This window comes from Lonchura striata, chromosome 3 (assembly GCF_050655825.1).
Source record: "Lonchura striata isolate lonStrDom1 chromosome 3, ASM5065582v1, whole genome shotgun sequence".
In the NCBI taxonomy this organism is placed as follows: Eukaryota; Metazoa; Chordata; class Aves; order Passeriformes; family Estrildidae; genus Lonchura; species Lonchura striata.
This window is the reverse complement of record NC_140705.1, coordinates 110,934,011-110,955,776: the sequence shown is the minus strand read 5'-3', so window position 1 is coordinate 110,955,776 and position 21,766 is coordinate 110,934,011. Positions and strand designations below refer to the sequence as shown.

The 21,766-nt window shown below is 38.6% G+C and overlaps 1 protein-coding gene and 1 non-coding gene across 8 annotated transcripts in view; both read right to left on the bottom strand.

Annotated features, from left to right (window-relative positions):
• MACROD2 (mono-ADP ribosylhydrolase 2) overlaps window positions 1-21,766 on the bottom strand; it is an 845,784-nt gene that overhangs the window by 456,073 nt on the left and 367,945 nt on the right. The window lies entirely within an intron of this gene.
• LOC116183515 (U2 spliceosomal RNA) lies at window positions 3,202-3,391 on the bottom strand. The gene has a single exon (XR_004148147.2). It is a non-coding gene; the product is annotated as a U2 spliceosomal RNA (small nuclear RNA).

Genomic DNA, 21,766 nt, shown 5'->3' with positions numbered 1-21,766 from the left:
GGAATGAAGTTTGACATTAGTATTGAATCTCATAAATCATCACTTTAAGAAAACGCATTCCCTTGAGGAGCAGTAATACAGGTCATATGGGAGTCCTGTTTTAGCTTCAAACCTTGTTAAACAACCTTAACTGTTTTCAGAGAGTCAGTGGTAGGATTGTGCCTTCTGAGGTACGTAAGAAACAAGTTATATGTTATCCCTTTTTGTAAATTTTTCTATTTTTGGTGGAATTTTTTTAAAAAACAATATTAGGATTCAAAAATAAAAAAATAAATTAAATGTGAATTCAGCATTAATTCAACATTGCTGGCTCTGGAATAAAGGCATGATAACACAGTGTGTCAGCTGAACAGTGCCAGTGATATAGAGTCCCTAAAATTCCCTTCTTCTTCTTTTCAAAACATTTTAGCAAGGAAATGGCTGATGAGATAATACAAAAATCAGTGTGCCACACATAAACATGAAAAACCAGTTTTACAATGATATTCAGTGAAGCAGAATACAGAAGCTTACACAGACTTTACAAATAACAACACTAATCAGGTTGTAATAAATTCCACTAGAACTATTTTCTTACAATACTAATTGTTTCTTTTGTAAGGGTGAGATCATGACCCCATAGTATCACTCTCTAAAGGGAACCAATCAATCTGGTCTAACCGTTTATTTACTAATGAAATTTAAATTTTAAGTTGGGGCAGCAGAAATTTCGCACTTGCATGGCACAGCTTCCACAGTAATGTGAGCTTCTGCTGACTCCAATAGGGATGCACAGGGACTGTTATCAAACACTGATAGCAGCAGACACACTGTGGTCTTTTGCAAAGGCTCAGATATTTCTGTTTCTTCTTAAGAGAGCTGCAAAAATGAGATGGTGGAAGTGTGCCTTTCTTTAAAAGGAGGAGGCGGCAGGGCACAATTAAGGAAATCTGTCCAACTCTTCCTGTTGTTCTTGCCAATTCTTTCACTTTGTGCATTATGGATGTGCCAAGGAGCTCCTCTCCCAGGGTGCTGAGCTCCCAGGTCAGCTGAGGAGTGGCAACAGCAGTGGATGCTCAGTTTCCTAAATGAATTAACACTCTGACTCCCTTTTCAATGTCTATTGATAAAGGGAAGACTTGGCTACTGCCAACCACTCTACTTTTTCCCCAATGCACTATGAAAAGGATTTCTGCACGCTAAAAATCTGCACAGCAAAATGCAGATCTCTGTGTTTCTCCAAAAGCTGTCTCTGGAAGGCACAGTGCATTAGTAGCTGTGACCTCACCCAGACCACCTGGGTTTGGGGCACAGAACCACTCAGAAGGGGCTGGGAAAAAAGGCAGATTGATGCCACTACATTTTGGATGAAAATAAGAAATCTAGGATCCTATTGCTACAGGCAAGTGGCACATGAATCCTTCTCTGCTCTGTTGCAGGAAACATTCTCCAAAAGAACCAGCATGTATGTGCTGATCTAGGGGTAATGAAGCCACTTCTTGAATGCTAGCCTGTGTCACAGGTTTAGCTAACCTGAGCTGGCCTTACCTCACCTGGGTGCATATAATACACACTAAATTAATTTTGTCAGACAGAGAAAAGAGAGAATCAATATTTACTCCAGGATCAAAATGCTTTTCATTTCAAGAACTCAGCCGTCTAGAAAAACGAGGAACAATCATTTTGTTCCCATGGCAAACAAAAGCTACCTTGCCAGTAGACACTGGATATTGACAATAACCTGTGAGCATCATAGCATGCATAGCAATAAGATGGCATTTTTCTGTACTGGATTTCTGTCTTGTAGATTTCTCGGTTTGGAGCTAAGCAGAAATATTAAAGAATCGAAATATAGTATTTTCCATTGAATAGTAACATTAAAATAATTACAACCAACAAGCACTTCTACATGCCCCACGTAAGCTTTATTTAACATATCCTAATTGAAATACTGAGGCTATGAATAATGCCTAGTAAATCACCCAGTGATTCAAAATGCAAGGAACATGAAGTTTAGGGGACTTTTTGAAACTATTATTTTACTGCAATTAAGTTGGTAGTACACCAAGCTACCACCAAAAATGTCACACCAAATTAACTTCCTTTTTATTAACCATGGCAGGCAAAATAATTTTAAAAAGTGAAGGTGTCTTGGTAATGAGACTTAACTCAAGGAAACTAATTTGCAATGACATGGGTTCCTCCATTCTGTATTACCTCACGTACTTAATAAAACACGCTTGAAGAGTCAAATTCCTATGTCATCTAAAAATTATTTTGATCTCTCTCTATCTGAACTGTATGAATTTTATTTCTAATAGAAGATCTAGTTTTCACCCTGTCATATCAACATGGCTTTTAGTGGCATGGTTGTGTTTCAAAAGATGTCATGAGCCATGCTTGTGATCACCTGCTGCATTACCTGGACCTCAGCAGTGACTCTGTCACAGCCCTAATAAAACCAGGTCCTGTTAGCCACCCACTGACTGCAGCATGAATGAACAGTTCTGGACCTCCAGTTTACAAAATTGAATTTTGCTGGCATTTAATCAGTCCAAATCATTCAAGTGAACACCAGTTCTCCATAGTTTTTGGCTTTTTTATATATTTTAAACACCTGTGTTTAAAAAATAGTGTTTCCTCAAAGATACCAATCACATCTATTTCTTTCCAATGCTCTTGAATCAAACCAAAGTAAATCCTGAATGTTGCATTTCACCACCATGCAGAGTGTTTCTATCTGTTGGACTCTGCAGTTATTTCTGATCGCTATTTATCTCATTTTTCAGAAAAACACTACCTGTAAGACTGGTCAGCGAAAATAAACAGCACCAGTGATGCAAGAACTGGCTCTTCAGCAAGGACAAGACCAAGTGTAGGATCACTGTACCCAGCAGGTACAAGGTACCACCTAGTTCTGAGGATAATCTGATTTTATAATACTGAATATCACAAAATAGATACTAATACAAACTGAGAAGGCAGTGAAAACAAGATTAAAATAAAATCAGAACTGCTATTTTATTTTATTTCAGATTTTTAAAAATTATTTTACTTTATATGGGGTTTTATGGAGACTCAGGAACTCGCTGAGCTGAAAATCGGTGGGAATTAAGAGAACACTGTGGAGAGGCATAATCTATGTTTGCTCTGTTCCTGCTCTTCCCTTTGCACTCTTTTATGGTCATTTAGGGACTTGTTGCTTTTTTTTTTTTTCTTTTTTCTTTTCACACCATTCTAGAAAAACAGCAATAGCAGGCTTCACGCATGGAGAGGATGGCGCAAGCTCCTAGTACATTTCCCAGTCCCCAAACTCATTTAATAAAAAATCCTCCAGCTGAGGACATAACAGATATTAAACTGATAAAAACATGTGTTGCACTTGATCTTGGCCAAAAGGTCAAGAGGCAAACACGAATCAGCAGACTCAGTGGTTTCTTGGTCTGACTCAGTGCACACGCTGAGACTGAATCATCCCAAGATTTTAACACCACGGTAACAGCAATTATGCAGCTTTATCACTCAGATTTATTTCAAAAAGCTGCAGACATACTACAGACCCCAGATAACTCACTTCAGGATCTCAATGAGCTCATGATTTTAAACACATAGAAAGTGTCTCAGAACAGGATCTCAGGAAAGTTAATGATGCCATGTCTAGCCTCACAAACTATTTCAATCTTGATTTGACTATTTCTTCTATTGTAAACTAAATAAAAAGAGAAAACATCTAGCCCTTCCCTCTGACCTCCAAGCTCCTGCAGTTTCGATGCCCCCAGCCCCAAATATTTAAGGAAACTTCTGTTTTCTGAATCACAAAGGATTTTTTTTAGAAATTCATCTCCCCTACAGAAACTATTTCACAAAATTCTAAAAAGTTGAGGGAATTTTAAATAAATAACTTATTAAATACAGAACTACTGCAGTGCATTTTGTTAATCCTTGCTGGACTCATTAGAGCATCTTGCACACTAATTCAAAGACTAAATATCAGTCTTGCTAAAGCACAATTACTCAGTATCAAACTCCACCATAAATTAGCAGAGAAATTGTCCACACATGAAGAGCACTAAGTCAATACTGCTAAAGCATCCAAAAAAAAAAAAAAAACATTCCTGTGCATGGAAACACAAAAACATCTTTTGAAGTTAATGAGTAATAACAAAAGATATTTTAGTAACTTGGAAAAAGTATTTCTTTAAAATTATTTTCAAGAATACTTTGTAAACAAACTTGGAAACCTTTTTATTACCAATGATATTTTCAATCACTCATCATAACAACTAATTGTCTGAAAGAATACAACAGAGGGTCACAAGGTGACCTTGGAAAGGAAAGGTATTGTCACAGCAATACGAATCTAATATCCTGACATTGGTGCTCCAAGCTGCACAAGACAATCAGCCAGTTATAATGAAATTGTTTCACTTTCAATACAGAGTTTTCAGTGAATCAGTATCAGCCAATCCACTGGATTTTAATGAGTTAAAATATTTCAATAGCATAGCTTTGTTATTTTGTTTAATCACCTTTCTCTAAGGCTCTGAACAACATTTGAGCATGTGCTTAATTTGCTATTGAAGTCAACAGAATGAACAGTGAATACTGAAGTTCAGCATGTGCTTAATGAGATTTACTGAGTCAGAATGCATAAAAGCCAATGTGAGCAGAATCAAAGCTCTGAGGTATTAGCCAAGCCCACCCTGAGTTTCCCTAAAGATACAGGGCTTCCAAAAGGTGAATGAAAATTTTATATTATTATGACACGTCTACTGCACACCTGTACGTCTGAAATATTTATGTAGAAAAACACATACCAGACTTTGTAGGTCTTTAAAATAGCAAAAGAATAAACTTTGTATTTACCCTAAAATACTAACTGGAAGATTTTGTGGAATTTTGTTTGGTGTCAGTAGCTCTGCAATACTTTTTGATGTGAAACAACTACTGATTTGTCTTATGCTTCCTCCAAAAAGAAAATGCAGTATTATTTGGGTGTTTTGATCTGGGGCAGGAAGGAATGGAGGAATGTAGCTAACATATATATTTTAGCTATTTGTTCCTCTGTGAAAAAGAAGGAACTTAATCCAATATTCCTATCCCACTTCCTCAGTCACTCAGGCAAACTGTGCAACCTTCCCATACCTGCATATGAACATTTGCATTGGACCAGCTGATATTTTTCTCAGATTGAATTAAATAAAACCACCTGCATGCCTTTAAGCCTCCTTCTTTACTACCAAAGACTACCACCACTTCTTCCTAGAGCAGGCAAGTCCAGTTTAACAAATAGCAACTCAATGAGCTTTGAATGCAACATATAAAGTATAAAAGTGTACTTTTTCTATTTTCTGTGACACTTAAATGGCCTAAGTGAACATCAAATTTGATTGCAAATAATAAATATTTTATTGATAGAAAATATTAAAAAAGGTGTTTGATACCAGGAGAAAAATTCTTCAGATTCCATAGTCATAATAAATGTTCAAATCTGATTTTTCCATATTTTAATTCTTTCTCTTTTAGCTTACATGGAGGATCTGGTTTTGGCATCAAATGTCACTGTGACTGTTTGGTGTTTTTTTGCCCTGCTCAGAAAAAAATAACAGTTATTTAGAGAAATATTTAGCAATTTCTCTTAACAACATACAGGCACCAATCCTTTCTCTAATGTGCTGTCAAAATCAACAAATCTGTTAAAGAAAATTTTAACATTTAAATGTTGAACATAAATGTTACTTCAAAATGGCAGTCATCAGCATGGGAAGGAGTTAATCTTCCCAAGTCTTTTTCTAAGAGTAAAAAAGGCAAGGAACAGCTGTCACTCAGGTGATGAATACAAGCTGCCAGCCTTTTAAACAGCAGGTACAGCATTTGAGCTCTGAATTAATTAGCATTCAGAAAGTCTAAACACGGCTTGATAACTCTGCAAGATGATTTTTGTCCCTTCCTGCAAATTAATACTGCTACTAAGATGAGCAAGGGCACAATGCGGATCGTAATTGTACCCATTAAACAAAGTTTCACAAGTAATGAATTGGAGGCTCTTGCCAAGAACATCAAGTCAAACAAAGCCTAGCTGCAAATAACAGACGCACAGGAATCCATCTTCACTTTTTCATGGCATTCACAAAACCACATACAATATGGATTCCTGTGTAAATGCACAAAATGTTTGCTGCATATAAGGACAGGCTTCTTAAAAGTTCATGTTTTTAAATGTTGAAATAGTGGCTTTGTCTCTAAAGCATTCAGGCTACTTCCATACGAGAGCTGCTTCTGACATACGCATATATACCGAAAAAGAGTTAACAAGGCCTCAGAGATTATACTTATAATGTCTTAAAAAACAAGGCTTCCCTCCATCAATTACTGCTGCAGCACTGCATCAGTCTACACAATCCATGTGGAAAATCTTCCTCCTATATTTATCATTTCCTTTAAATGATGAGCATATTTTATAAAGCACAAAAATGATTGATATCAGGATTTAATGATGTTTAATAAGTGGCCATCTGTCAACAGTCAAGGAGTAAAAAGGAAGCACATTATTATTTCCCAAAAGACTAGAAATATTGATGCTAATTAAAAGGCACATTATCATTATCTCAAAGCAATGTCTAAACACTAATCAGACTTCACATCCAGGGCAGGAGAAAGAGGGAGAACTATGGATATAAGTGCTCTCCAAATGGGTCACTGGAGTTGAGAGTCTCCAAACTGATGTTATGATAGCATACAGATTGGAACTTGGCAAGTAGCTCAACTCTTTAGAAGAAACCTTTGGTTCATTTTTACAAAGATTTGTAGAAGAAAAGAACTGTGCTAAACATGGCCCTTCACTATTTATTATTTCCAATTTCCAGCCACCTTATTTCACAACAAAATAAAACTTGTTGTGCCCAAACACATGATTAATTGTACCATACTAAATTGCAATGTACTCAGTACTTTTAGCTGAGAAGTGGCTCGATGTCACATGTACATAAGGGACTTATATGGTCAAAAACTTACACAAAAAGGAATAAAACCCATGCACATGGTGTCTGAAGCTCTTTTGACCCTTTGGGCCTCTAGGAAGACCCTGCATGGTTCAGGATTCCTCATCTTCTCCTGCTGAGTGCTATGGAGGAGGAAGGTACATAAAGGTAGGTGGTTCAATCTGCCACTCATGTTTGCCTGGATCTCTGCCTTCCACATTAATAGTCAGTTTAAAACACAGGATATATTGCCATTTTCATAATTCATCTTGATCAGAACTTCTTTTAAGCAAGTAAATCTCTCCTAACCTCAAAATCTATACTTCATATTCTAACTGGGGCCGTGAGGAGCCTATAACATACTTTGTGCCTCAGTATGTAAAAGCTGTTGAGACATTTAGCTGTTAGCATTTATTGCTTGCAGAGATGCACAGTTATAGGACACTAAAAATCTTTTCCTGCCCTTGAGATATGAGAGGTATGTGAGCAAGATATGACTGATCCCACCTGCCACATCATGGAAACTCTATGTACAGTCCCAGGTTTAGCAATATTGACTCTGAGCCAGGCCCAGCAGTTCACCAACTTCATGAGGTTTGGTGTTGTTAGAAGGAGAATTCAGGGGAGTGATGCAGAATATTCCTGTGCTGAAGGTAAGCAAATCACAAACAAACACTAAGTAAACTGGGAGCAGGTGCAATGAAACTAGGGATGAGAGAATCACACTGAAAACATAAAAATGGCAAACTGAAAGTATCTCAGGCTGGAGAAAAGCACAGCTACCCTGGCAGTCAAGGCCCAGGACCATGAGTACCATACCTAATTGAGAGCAGGCATTTTCCCCATGGTATTTTTACTGGCTTACTTTTTCACCTATAATTGCCACTATCAAATTACCATCTCCACAATGCAAAGCCACCTCTAGTCTTCCTCCTCAGGTCAAGAAAGCCATTCATCACTGTCAAGTGAAGCATATTTCCATTTTTACTTGTCATTTTCAAACCATCACTTCACACAGGTGTGACCTCTGATCCTGCCTTTCCTTCCAACACTCCCCTCACTATACTCTGATAGTCCACCATTATCTCCTCCCTCAGAAATATTAAAAATTTTTAAAGGAGATGTTCCTGGTTTTGATTACCCTATTTCAATATAACTCCTTGATCTTCAGCATAAACACTTCAATCATTCTGGCATTTTCATTGACTCAAATTAAATGCAGAGCCAGTAATTATTTCACAATCCCCTTGCCCTTTCATACACAAGTCTTCTGCCTTACACAATGACAAAGTATTACCTCGCAGACTCTTAAATTGTTCAGATACTTCAGATACATTTTGGATATGAATCTGACATGAGGGGACTCTTAAGTAAACCTTCTGAGGCTTACCCAGTACTAATTGTGAGCAATTACAGTACTTTTCTCATGTTGAGCTCCAATGCTCAAACATGATGTGAAGCCATATAACCATACAATAGTTCCACTGATTAACAGGTTCCTCGGGGTGATCATGAGCATGAAGTTCAAGATCCCCTGCATTTTGCAGCCTCTAAATGTAAATTCAGCAAAGCTGAAGAAAAAGGTAAATTCACAGTACTGTTTACATGAATTTGACTCTGGACATTTAGACAGACACACAAAAATGAAAAAACACCGTCAGTATCCAGTTTTAATTATGTTATTTACTTCCATATTCACAACATTTGTTTTAAACTGGCACCAAATTCTTTATTCCTGGTGCCTCCCAGATTTGCCTTCTGACTCTGTGCAATTGTTGTACATCGTATAGCTGTCAGAGCAGAAGTGGAATGTAAGAAAAGCTGGATAATTGTAAGCTGGGGCATATGGTACTACAGAGAAAGTAAGGGTTAGAAGGAAGAAGGGGGTTTTGTTTTGATTTTTTTCAAGAGTTTGGATACGACTAAAGATTTTTTTGGTGGGCAAAGAAAATACCCCGTGTTTATCCATTTCTCCACAATTTGAAAAGTTGCTTGCTTTTCCCTCTCCCCCACTTTTTCTTTGGGGGTTGTTGGATGGGAAGAGAAGAAGGGAAGAAGAAGTTATGTTTCTTGTGTAGAGCGTGCATGACATTGAGGTTTTCACCAAAAAAAAGCACTGAAATTAGCTAGCTGCTCTGTAAACATGTCAGGCTTCATACCTCACACGCATTGAAATGACCAGCACAGTTTGCTCTTCTCAAAGGTATTGCTTTAAGCTGATTGCTGACTCAAGACAAGAACACAACCCTGGTCACAGTGAGTTTCTAAGTATTTTCTCTGCAGCTGCAGGGTATAGAGGGTTTTCTGTCTGTTTTGCTTTTTTCCCCCCCTCCTTCATATGAAACCTCAGATTCTGGAGTACAGTTTGGCAGCACCAGGCTGAAATCACTGCCAGTTTCCTAGGGTACAGAATCTCTAATAACACAAAGCCCTGACTATTTACTTGCCCAATAAATAATCAAAATTTTGTACCATGATTGTCTTTAAAATATATGACTTCTTGTCTCTCTTGGTTGCAGCTAATCCTTTCTGTCAACAGGGTTTCATCTGTAACAAGCCTGCCTGTGACATGTGAGGTCCCAATACATCTCTCAACAAATCCCCCGTGCACGGCGTGGCTCACAAAGCACACAGGTTGCAAAAAGGACCACAGAGACAGAGGCTGTCTCCTCTAATGGGATCAGAAAGGTGGAGCTTTCCCATGGAAGATGCTCATCAAAGGCCAGGCCAGGAGAGACAGCACGCTGTCAGGGAAGTCCCAGCTCACATATTGCATTTCTGGTGCATAAGCAGAACAGAGCATTCGTGATATTTCTATTCCTGAAAAGGCTTCTCTGTCAGGTTGAATTATTGGTCACACTGTCATGCTTGGAAAGCTGATCCAGGTGATGTTTGCTTCATACTCAGCAATTTTGAACAGCATTTTATCTAGCTTTAAGAGCTGGCATTGTACAACTCGCTCTTTAGGGTTTATTCTTCCTTTTTTCCTCCCCTCTTCTGCCTTTGCTTCAATTTAACACTCCTTCACTTTGCTCAACATATCAAAAGAAAATGCATGAGGTGGTAAAAACTGGATGTATCATTTTAACCAGCAGTGAATTATCAGAGGCTTCCCTTGGTTTTGCAGAAGGGATAATGGGAATAAACTCCATAAGAGCCATTTATTCTCCCCACTTCCCCAATGCCTGGCCCTCTACCCACAGCAGCCTGAGCTTAATGTGCAGCTGTGGAGGGGAGGAATGTGACAGACACCAGCTTGCTCTCCTGCTTCCTATGGGAGAGGACATTACCTCTCCTGCAAAATGCTATTACATTGCGTGGCTGCTTTCTCCCACTTTCTCACAGAAAGAGCTCCATTTTCATCTCATTGACAAGGAAATGAAAATTGCCTTCAAATTCACTGTATAGACACTTAACACCTTGGGGGTTGTTTTTCCATCTTATCTGAGATTTTAACCAGTTCCCACAGTTCACTGCACTTCTCTGAAATCTGCTGTCAAGCCAAGAGTTTCAATTTACTCAATGGTCCAGAGTAGTGCTAAAGCTGGTCTTGATGAGTGCCAAACTGCTAATAACTGAGAGATACCACAACAGCCATTAAATCAAAAATTGCAGAGACTCTAGTTTTGTCTTCCAAGATGTCTGAGAATGTGTGCCTCTATCTGCATATACACATTCTCAAGTAGCAAGATAGAAAACATTTAACTGAGGGTACTTTGAAAAGGATATAGTCTGCTATTCAAAATTGATTTTCTTCTTGGAGTGATTAGATGGGGCAGCAGAATGACAAGAGTTCACCCACTGACATGACAGTTGACACACTACACAATATTGTATTCTTTCAGATTTAGCATCTCATATCACCTCAACAAATACTAATTATAACAACAATTTAGCCTTAGGAATTTTTCAAGCAATTATATTATTTACTTTTTACAATACTATTTATTATGTCTGATGCAGTTAGTTAATGTTATAACCAGCTGAATCACCCGACGTATAATTTATAAAATTTCACCTTGGGCACTCTGCTGAAGTGCTGGCATTGCCAAATCTCTACGTCTGCACTTAAGTAAACAATGTTGCAGGCACTTTAGACAAATTTTCACACGCTAGCCTATTGATGTTGTTTCCTACACATAAAATTCCCAAATGAACCAGAGGCATCCATTAATAATGTGCATTAATGGGCAGAAATTTCTTCACATGGACTCTATAAATCTTAAAATACTTGCAAGATAAATAGTTTGCTTTTGTGTAATAAGAAAAGACAAACTTTTGTATTTGATTAAACATTTGGACCTAATTATTTTCAGGACCTAATATATCAGCACTCCTACCAAGCACAGATGGGAATAAGTAAGAAATTTTTTATGCTCCCTTTGCTATGTTCATAGGAATATAAATTTACATTTATTGTATTATTGTAACTAAATTTGAGAACCATTATTCTGGAGAAAAAAATGCAAGGAAGACCCACATTTCTGAATGGATGTTAATTATCTCAGTAAAAATAATTAGGCCACAACCACCCTACCTACCTTGTAATGAGGTGAGATCCTAAGAAGAAAAAAAAAAGTAGTAAAAGGAAAATAGCACCATTTGAACAAATTTTCCCACCAGCTTTCAGCATGGTTGGTTAATCAGCAGCCAGCTAAATAACTCGAAAAGTAAACAGGAAAAAGTTAACTCAGGTTATTTACTAATTGTTGAAAAAGAGCACAACAGTAGTAAAACCACACAGCTCTTCCTCTCATCCAAGTGGAGGAGCCAGCATATTCTATTATTTCAGAGGTATACTTTGCTCCCTGATAAACAACCCTGATTTACCTAATAATTGGGTTTATATGTTTATAGACAGTAACTGCAGCCAGATTTAGGCACAAGTTTAACTTTTTTCAGCTAAATGTGAAAGTAAAAAGATCTACATAAAGCTACCTTATAAGTGAATCAGATCTGCTGGAAAAAAAGCAATTGTACAAACAGAAAAAATGCACAAATTCCTTGTAACAGTCCTAAACTTTGGCTTTTCAAGGCATCTGGTCATCTAGGCAAGTCCCACTGGGACCACATGGCACGTAAACAAATTAACGTTTTGTTTAAACGTCAATCAACAAGATCTTTCCATTCAAACCCAGGTCAGCTGCACTGGCAGCTGTTAAAGTGGTGACATTCCTTGCTTACACAGATGCCTGGGAGTTGGTGGAAACACCATTCTACTTTGAAAATATCCTCCTAGAAGCTTATAGTTTAAGCTTTTCAAAATCTATATCAAAAAATATTGCAGTAAAATTTCTGGGGAAAACCCCACTTTTTTCCTCCATCCTATTCTCATTCACATATTGGAGGTTAAAACCACAAACTTTTCACTCCAAATAGCAAGCAGTGCAATTTTCATACATTCCTCTGTACTACTCATCATCATTCCTGTAAAGTATTTCAGACACAGTTTTACAGGTAGTAACATCATGGAAACTCTCCAAGAAAAACGGGAAAACACTGCCTTAAAATGCTGATCACCAGATGAGGGGAAGCTTGCAAAGAATTCTGTTGGGTTACTCTTTTAAGTTGTTGGAATTTGCAGAAAGGTAGCACCTCATCACTGAGGCAGCAGAGAGAAATCCCAGGATGCCAGGCAGGTAACACCATATCAATCCAACAGAACAGCAAGGGCCATCAGAATGAATCACCAAAAACCTTTGTTGAAGATGGTACATGCAAATACAGGCTGAAACAAGCTATGAGAGCATACATGGGAGGCACAAGGGGGGGAAATGAGAAAGAAAAGTGTGGTGGTTTCAGTTTGAATCAGGCAGAAACACTAATTTTCTGTAGTGGTTTTGGTACCCCAATTTGAGATTTTCCAGCTAACACACTAATTAATGTGGTGGGTTCAGTGCTGCCTAAACTCCAGTGCACCCACTAGGATATATTTACACATTTCTTGCTGTGAGATAGGATTAGGAGGAAGCAGGCTCAAAACTTTAAAAGGGTATAAAGAAAAGTTGATTAACAGTAACAAAAAAAAAGAATAATAAGAATCAGAATAAAACCTTTAGAACACTTCTCCTCCCCCCATAAACCTTTATTTCCTACTAACAACGTGCAGAAGAAATTCAGTCAGTTTATCACTTCTAGAATAGTCTTTTTTCAGCTCACTTAGGGAGAGGAGACCCTCTTGTCAGTCTACAGCCTGTGGCTAAAGCTGCACTGGGCTGGGGGCAGTGGCCAGGATCTCAGCAGCGGGCTGGGGCTCAGCTGCAGTGCCAGGGGTGATGCCTCCCCCTCTACCTGGCAGCTGATGGGGCCAAGCCAGCCTTTGACCTGCTCAGGTCAGAAGGAAAAGAGGGTCCCTCAGGACTTTTCCACCCTTAACATATATAGTCATAGAAGCCTGTCTAGCCTTCTCAGTATTTTAACAGATTGTCAATTCTCAAAGCTAATTACAAATTGTGTTTTGTCAGACATGGCAAAAACAGCACATTAAGAAAGCCACAAGGACAGGTAAATCGTTTTCTTGGTCTTAACTTTAAATGATTGTCAAATTTTTTGGTAGTTTCAGTTTCTTCTAGTGTGAATAAACAATAATGAATAAACTTTGCAAAAAACAGTCTCAATTTATTAAGAACTGCAAAGAGCTCACGCACAAAGACACTCCTATTCTTCCTCTCTGCCATGTAAATACACATTATCATGTGTCAGGTGATAAGCAATAAAGAATAACAAAATCTGGTCTACTTCACTGTGAGTGAACAAGTTGTGCACATAATCCACTTCCTCGATATTCTTCAGCACAATGTACGAGAATTTAAAAATGTGTTACCCATGACAGTTCTCCTAATACCTTTAATTAAAACACTACCAGAAGTTATAATGAAAAATCATTACTTCTTTTTTAATACACTAAACCCTCAAGCTCCAGTTATTTTACATTCTGGTAAAAAGGAAATGAATAATGAAGACACATTTTGGGACTTAACATAATCATAATATACTCAATTAAAGGGCAGGAAAGAGGCTTCATTTTTAAATTTCCTTTTAACAGATACAAGCTTTATGTTCCTTTATTATTACAAATACGCTAATTTTAAATGTCACCCTTTTAAGCTCTGAACATTTGTTAACAAGCTGCATCTTTCCTCTGCCCCACTACACATGACAAACACAGGGTCTCACTGAATTAAAAGAAATTAGTCAATAGTTGCCCTTATTGTGATTTCTGGCTGCCTTGTAACAACCCTCTGGATTTTGCTCTGAATGTAAAATGCTTACTATCATGAAGTTTTCTTGGTGATCAACATGCTAACATGTGACTACTTACAACAAAGCTATTTACTGTTTGCAAACTCTCCCACTCCCTTCTGACAAAAGCATTTTATCATTTCCTGGATAAAAGCTGGGATACGGGGGCACACAAGACGAAGGTCAATGGACTCCAAGAATTCCGGCATGCCCGTGTGAAAAGCCAGCAGGTCCACCCACTAAGGGCATTCAGCACTTGTTAGCATTTTATGGGGTTCAGAGCATCTCCCCACGGATTTCCTAGCAGCTGTAGGAACCGTGGTTGCCCCGGCCTCCGGCTCTTCACTCTGGGAATGCGAATGTCAGCTGGTGCTGTCTGCCCAAAGTGATGATGCCACCAAGGTGGCACCACCTCTCCATCAAGGACGATGGCCATGCAATGCAACTATAACAGTTCTACCTCTTATCTTCACACAACCCCCACCTCATGATTTCAGCAAATAAACCAGACATTGAGCTCCTTCACCACACAAGCCCAATTCATGAAGCCACAAGCCTGATTCCTAGAGACAGAACTTTTTCTGCACTCAAAAAAATCTTTTGAGCTCTGTGATCACATTATCAAAAACTAAATTATGGTAATCATATACAGAGGCAAAGACAGGCAAAACTGTGACTATTTGTAACTCTCTGAACTTCTTTTAATGCATAGCCTCCGTATGTAATTTTTCTGAGATTTGGAAACTGCAAAAATATGGAATTGGTTTGTTTGGATTACTATTTTTTGATGTAAACTGGTTGTTTGGATTCTTGCATTGTTTCTGTAAACTAAAAAGCCAAATTGATATCCCACTATGAAGCAGCACATTGATGCTGACATCCATATCATCCATTACAAGATCCACTTATCAAAATTCTGGTACCTAGAAGTAAAAGACAAAGCTAGCAGATTATCTTCTGTGATAACGGGGTGATAGCATACATATCTGCTACTCATTTCATAAAGTATTTGCTAACAGCGGAGAAAAATCCTGTGTTAAGTTCCAGTTTCTTGATGAAGGTGCACTTACTACAGAATCTGTCCCACCCAGTTCCAATCTTCCTGCAGAGCACAGCTCACCTCTGCTGAGCATGGGAAAACAGGAGCTTCCAGAGCTTCACTGTAACTTGGAACAACTTAGGCAGATGTTTTATGACAAAAAACCAGAACCACAGCCCCTTAACTATTTGTAGACCCTTGCTCAAAGCACGAGGTCTGTTTCCTAATAAAAAGAGCAACAACAAGAAGCCACCAGGAACTGTGGGATAACATAGCACTGTTCTTAAAGGATTTAATGAATGCAGGCCTTAAAAATCATACCTTGATAATACTGCAATGCAACTCCAAAGAGAGCTTGAGTGTAACTGTGCCACATGATGACCCAGGTCATACTTGGAGAACTAAAACCCGATTTAAGATTTAGCAGATCAGAATAAATTTGGGACCTAGCTACAGATATGATGCAAGACAGAATATAAATTCCTTGCCACTGCCAATATATTTTGCCCAATCGCTCTGCCAGGTCATATCGACCTAGAAAAAGGAGTCTGCATATGTGTGCATATCTGAATGCATTACACATGCACCTCTTGGAGAAGGAGCAGCTATGCAGGATTGATGGCTGCGGACAGTATTTCTAATGGCCTTTTTAATTGGCACTATGATGATTAATTGAGGCCTTTACAGAACGCTGGGAGTGCTCATTACCACACAGCATGGTGTCCCAGCACACTGTGTGGGTGACCGTCATTACTAAATAGTCATCAAAACATGAGACACTGATAAGATAAATTTTACACAAATCTACGAAACCCAGAAATTGAAGCCTACTACTGAGGCAGCTGGAAAATTCTGCTTTCTACTTAATAAATTATTTTAGCAGTGCCCATATGCTCCCAGATAGCAGAAAAGGACTTGAGAAAGGTATTGAAAACAGGCTACGTGTGTAATAAGGATTAAATACCTCATGCAGTATTTCTTGCCTTTGCAGAAGTTTACATTTGCTCAAGGCTACATACAGGATATTACAATTACCCCCTCAGACAAGAGCCAACCACATGGTCACTGCACACCTGCAATTGCTGGGAGAGAAGCAGGTGTGCTCAAGAATGGCCATCAAATATCTCAGCTACACTGGACCTGCACAACACCCTGCTGCTGCCACTGCTGCCTTTCCCCTGGGGAAATGCTGACAGGCTGCTCGGTGTCCAACACCCAAGGTAAGGGTTGGCTTGTCCCCCTCTGTTCTGCACTGGTGCAGCCTCACCTTGAGTGCTGTGTGTGTGCAGTTTTAAGCATTGCAATATAGAAAAGACATTAAGCTATTAGAAAGCATCCAAAGAAGGGCCACAAGGATGGTGAAAGGCCTTGAAGGGAAGTTGTATGGAAGAGCAGCTGAGGGCACTTGGTCTGTACAGTTGGAGGAGACTGAAGGGAAACTTTATCAGAGTCTACAACTTCCTCTTATGAGGGGAAGAGGAGGGTCAAGACACTGATCTCTTCTCTGTGGTGACCAGTGACAGGGCTCCAAGGAATGGCTCGATGTTGTCAGCACCAAGCCTGAGAGAGTTCAAGAAATGTTTGGACAATGCTCTCAGGCACATAGATTCTTGGGGCTGCCCCGTGCAGGGTTGAGAGTTGGCCTCAGTTATCCTTCTGAGACCCATCCAACTCAGAATATTCTGTGATTCTCTGGTTTCTTCACCTCTGCCCTTCCCAGCACAGTGTACAGCCTCCATGCCCACACAGCCCTCTCCAGCTCCTTCTGGATTACTGACAGTAATTACCCACTCCCTTTGTAGTTAGAGGGCTGTTTGCTGGCTCAGGGCTTCCAGAGCCCACAAATGTCTTTAATACACAACAGAGAACCACTTAACCATTTATAAATATTCTGTAAATAATCTTGGATAACACTAACACCATCTTACATTCTGTGAATGATTCAGGATTTTGTCACACACTGACAAAGAACTCATTCTCATTAGAATTCTGCAAAATCTTCTTACACAAATCTCCTGTCAGCTTCAATCCATTAAAAATAATAAAGGTATGCTCAAAAGTGGAGACCAAAGCAAATTTTGTTTAGACTCAACAGATCCCATTTACTGTGATGTTAATCAGACAGCAACAACTCACATCTTCCTTTGCCTTGATAATGGGATCTAATAGGACATTTGGCTGCTTTTCCATCACACCATGGGTCTGTAAAACACTGGGCACAACACAGCACAGATTCAGCCCTGCCTGCAGGTCACAAGGAAGGACCAGTGGAGTTCCCAGGTAAGAAGTACTCCCAAAGTATTATCCATTGTACTGAGCATCTCTCCTGTATACCTTTGAAATACCCTCTTCAAGTCCAAAACCTGAAATAGTGATTGTCCTCCAGTGCAGAAGAAAAGCTTAGATCATCTTTTGCCTGATTAACTGGCTTTTCACTGTCTTCCTTTCTCATTCGCACTCCAAAAAAAATAGACGCTTTGCAGCAGCTGAAATGGCTCTTTTCCTAACTGGAAGAAGACAGATAATAGATATGCTGTCCAGCCAAATATAAGCTCCATGACAAGATGGGAGTAGCTCCCAAAAGTACATTCCTTAAAAAAGAAGAGAAATCTACTCTCCTGATGAGTTCAGAACTGTTTCCTCTGCTGGGCCCATACAGCTAAAACCAGCCAGAAACCAGTTTGGGACCAGGCATTATTACCTTAACAGGTACCCAAAACAGGTGTGTGGAACACAGGTGCATATAGGCAAGTTTGGGGATCTGCTCTTAGTTGCAAGCTTTCTGTTAAAATCCCACACCTTCGACCTTCTCATTTGTATCTCCAGCTGATTTGCTCCAAAGGATATATCACAAGAATTTATTTTTAAATTGCATTTTGAGAGCTAAGAACAGGCAATATTACAGAAAAAAAAAAAAAAAAAAAAGCCTACCAAATATTTGTCAGAAAGCTGGGCTTTCTCAACCATGACAGTAATGCTGGAGTAAACTGGCTTTGAAAGATTTCCGAGTTTTGTAGTTTTGAGTGAGGATTTTATGAACCAGTTTTAAATGCATTTGGATCACTAAAAATTAGTTTTAGTTGTAGTTCCCTAGAAAAGAAACTAGTTTAAATCAATCTTATTTTAAATACACATGGACAACTTAGAATTGCATCATATGCCATTGCTAATATGTAATAGTTTCCAATTCCAAAGTAGATTTAAGTATTGCTACAGAGCTGAAGATATCATTTGGAAACAGATGTTAAAGTGTCATCATGAAAAGCAACTCTCTTACTGAATAAATGAACTTCTTTATAGCACTTAAAAAAAATTAGGCTAAATAATATATGCCCTATTCAACATTTTTAGATTGTGTAAATAGCCACCTTTATGAATCACAAATCATAACAAATTGCTATGTTTCTGGAAATGGGTATTAATCTCCTTGAAACCTTGAGCTCATGATGCACAGCAAGCTTGCCAATAAAAACTAATGGGGAAAAAAGAAAAATAAAATCAGAAAAACTGACACACATGTCCCATTTATAATAACAACTTAACTGGTGAACCACAAATCCCAGCCTTTGTCCAAGAGCACTGCTTCTACAGAAAAACAAACAAAGAAAAAAACAGATAAAAAACCTCAAAAATATCTCTGTTTTGAACTGCGTTAATTTTTTCTAGATTCTTTCTAAACATCAAAATTCATCTATCTTGGTATTCTAAAGAAATAAGGGTAGTAACACACTAACTGTGGTAAAACCAATCTTTAATTTGTTTGATTTAATGAGGAGTTTGTAAAAATACTGTGACACAAAAAACCTCAATATGTTCTCTTCCTTGGCCTCCTGTAGACAGAAAATGGTATTTTCAAAATCCATTGACATGACTCAAATTTTTTTGCCTCTAGAATTTTTATGGCTTCACACATATCTGACACATCATTTTTGCTAACCCTCTTGTTAACTCTTCAAATCATTAGCAGCATTTCAGTGTACGGAGGAGAATGCTAAATTAAAGAGTCGATTTCAGTTTTTAAGCCCCAGGGCAGAAAAGGTTGAGCACAACACAGAGAAAATGTATTTTACTTCCAGCTTGGATTGCCTGTGCTCTCATTACACTACCTCATCACCCCTTGAGCTGCTGTGTGAAGCAGAGGTCTATTAAGCTCTGAAGGGAGCTCATTCTTCTGTCCTATAAGCTAAAGAAAGACATTTCTGGAGGGATGAGAACTGCTTGAGCTGGATGGAGAAGATACTTGAAAATGCCTCGTGGGGTTCCAGCCATACAAGCCAAAGCATAATAGCACTGAACTGGGGGTGTGGCACAGCAGATATTTATAACTGCTGGTGGACAAAGCTTTTATTGCCTTTAGAAACACAAAGATGAAAGGGGAAAACAACTCTACAGTGAGGGGGGAAGGGTGAATGCACACAATAGGGTTTTTATATATTACCCAGACAGGCTTCTGTTGCTGTGGGACTTTTCTCATTCATTGAGCTAAGAGGATAATTTTGCGGTGTGTCAGCAGATCAAGTGAAGGACAGAACTGCAGTGAGCAGGCCCGGTGCTTTATGCACACCTTGACAAATGGCTAATTGCAGCCGTGGGCTGTTTTGAAATTCTGAGCATTCATATGTCAGCTACAGAAATCACAAGTGAAATCTGGCAGAACAGCAGAAAGGAAAAGCACGGCAGGGCAACACAGGGAGAGGAGGGTTCATTACACACAGTGGAAAAACAAGAGGATTTGGAAGATGAGCACCAATGTGTAACTGGTGCCACTCACAAGAGGTGCTGAGGAGCATTTGCCATAGAAAGCAAAAATCAACAGGAAAATTAAAGTGAACATATATCTTTTCTTTTTCCATTGTTTCTAAAGCTACAGATTTTGCTCCAAGGAAACAAACTCCAACCAAATCCAACTAGAACAAACCCCGTGTATCAAACCAACCAACTTGCTTCCCACTCCCATCTCTCTTTCCCTTTTCCAAAACCAGCCACTCTAGAATGAAAAAAAACCCAGCAGTTCAGTTACATGAAGACAGGGACAAAGGAAGAAGCTTGGACATGATTAAACAAGAAAAATAATAATAATAACAACCACTCTCATCATCATCATCATGATCATCCCATTCCTTAATGGCTGAAGATGCACTACATAATTTCTTAGCAGATTGATACATTACAAGAGGGGCAGTGAAAGAAAGCTGCCCAAAATATTTCAAATTTGCTTCAAAAGATACGCTCAATACACCCTACTTTTCAAAATCCTGGCTTTTCATGAAGCATTTTCCAGTCTAACTCCTCTGTAGAAAAAAATTCAATTTAAGAGGGAAGAAAGGTACAATTTTCTCTAACTGGAAAAGGCAAATCAATACTTCATAAGTATGGTATGCGTTAAGATAATTAATTTTCCACAATATGCTCAAATCTCAGCAGTGAAAACAGTATAAGACTAAATTAATAACTAAATATTCTACATACTTAGAGCACGAAAACACTTTCATTCTTATTAAATAGATTAAATGGAAATGGTTTCTATGGCTGTCAAACTGCAGCAAGTCTGAGCACCTTGAATTCTGAACCCTATGCATAGTACCATAATTGTCTTTTCTTAACCGTTTGTTAGAAGCTTCATATTGTATCAAAAACCTTTTTGAAGGGAATGGCAACCTTTAACAGTCTCATTCATTCAGGCTGTGCCTCATTTCCATTATTCCCAAAGCTCATGTAGATTTTATTCGTCTTATTCTTTGCAAGGTCATATTTTTCTCTGTCATTTTACTTGTTACATCCCAAGCTTCAAGATCAGCAAACACAGCCTTAAATGCACTTCACCCTCACTCTAAGGGAAATAAAAAAAAAAAAAAAACCTTTAGAAAAGGCGATTTTGACATTGGCTGCCTGCAGCTTGACTCCCTACAGCTTCGCAGTGAGATCAAGAATAATACTTCACTTTATAATGCTCACCTCGAGATTGCATCAGTAATGAAACACTCCAAGCAGGGATCAGTTAGAACAGCAAATGGCTTTAACATTCCCAGGGAGCAAAGGAATTGAAACATACCACACTTCACATTTGCAAAATAAAGAGGGGACTAAAAAGCGAAGAAATAAAAACACCACCAACAACAAAATCCTTCATGGTGGAATGTCTTGAAAGAGAATGTGTATGGCTGGAGAAGCTGCTGTGCTGCATAAGACACTAAGGTTTTGTTAACCACAGCTTAAAATCTACACTAAGTGCAAAATGAATTTTCTCATATATTTTCTTGAGGATTTCAGCCTATTTCTACATTTTCAAAAAGCAAAGACAGGAACAAAAAGCCTTCCTGAAGGAAAGCATTGCACTGCAATGATTTCTTGAAGATTATTTGTAAATTTATTCCTAAATTTCTAACACAGTACGCAGGCATACATAGGGAGTTCAAAAATATATGGAGCAAATGCACAAGCAGAAACAATAAAATAAAATCCAGTCATAAAATCTGCCCCCCTCTGAGTGGGATTTCACAGGATCTCAACTGGAGGAAAGAAGGCA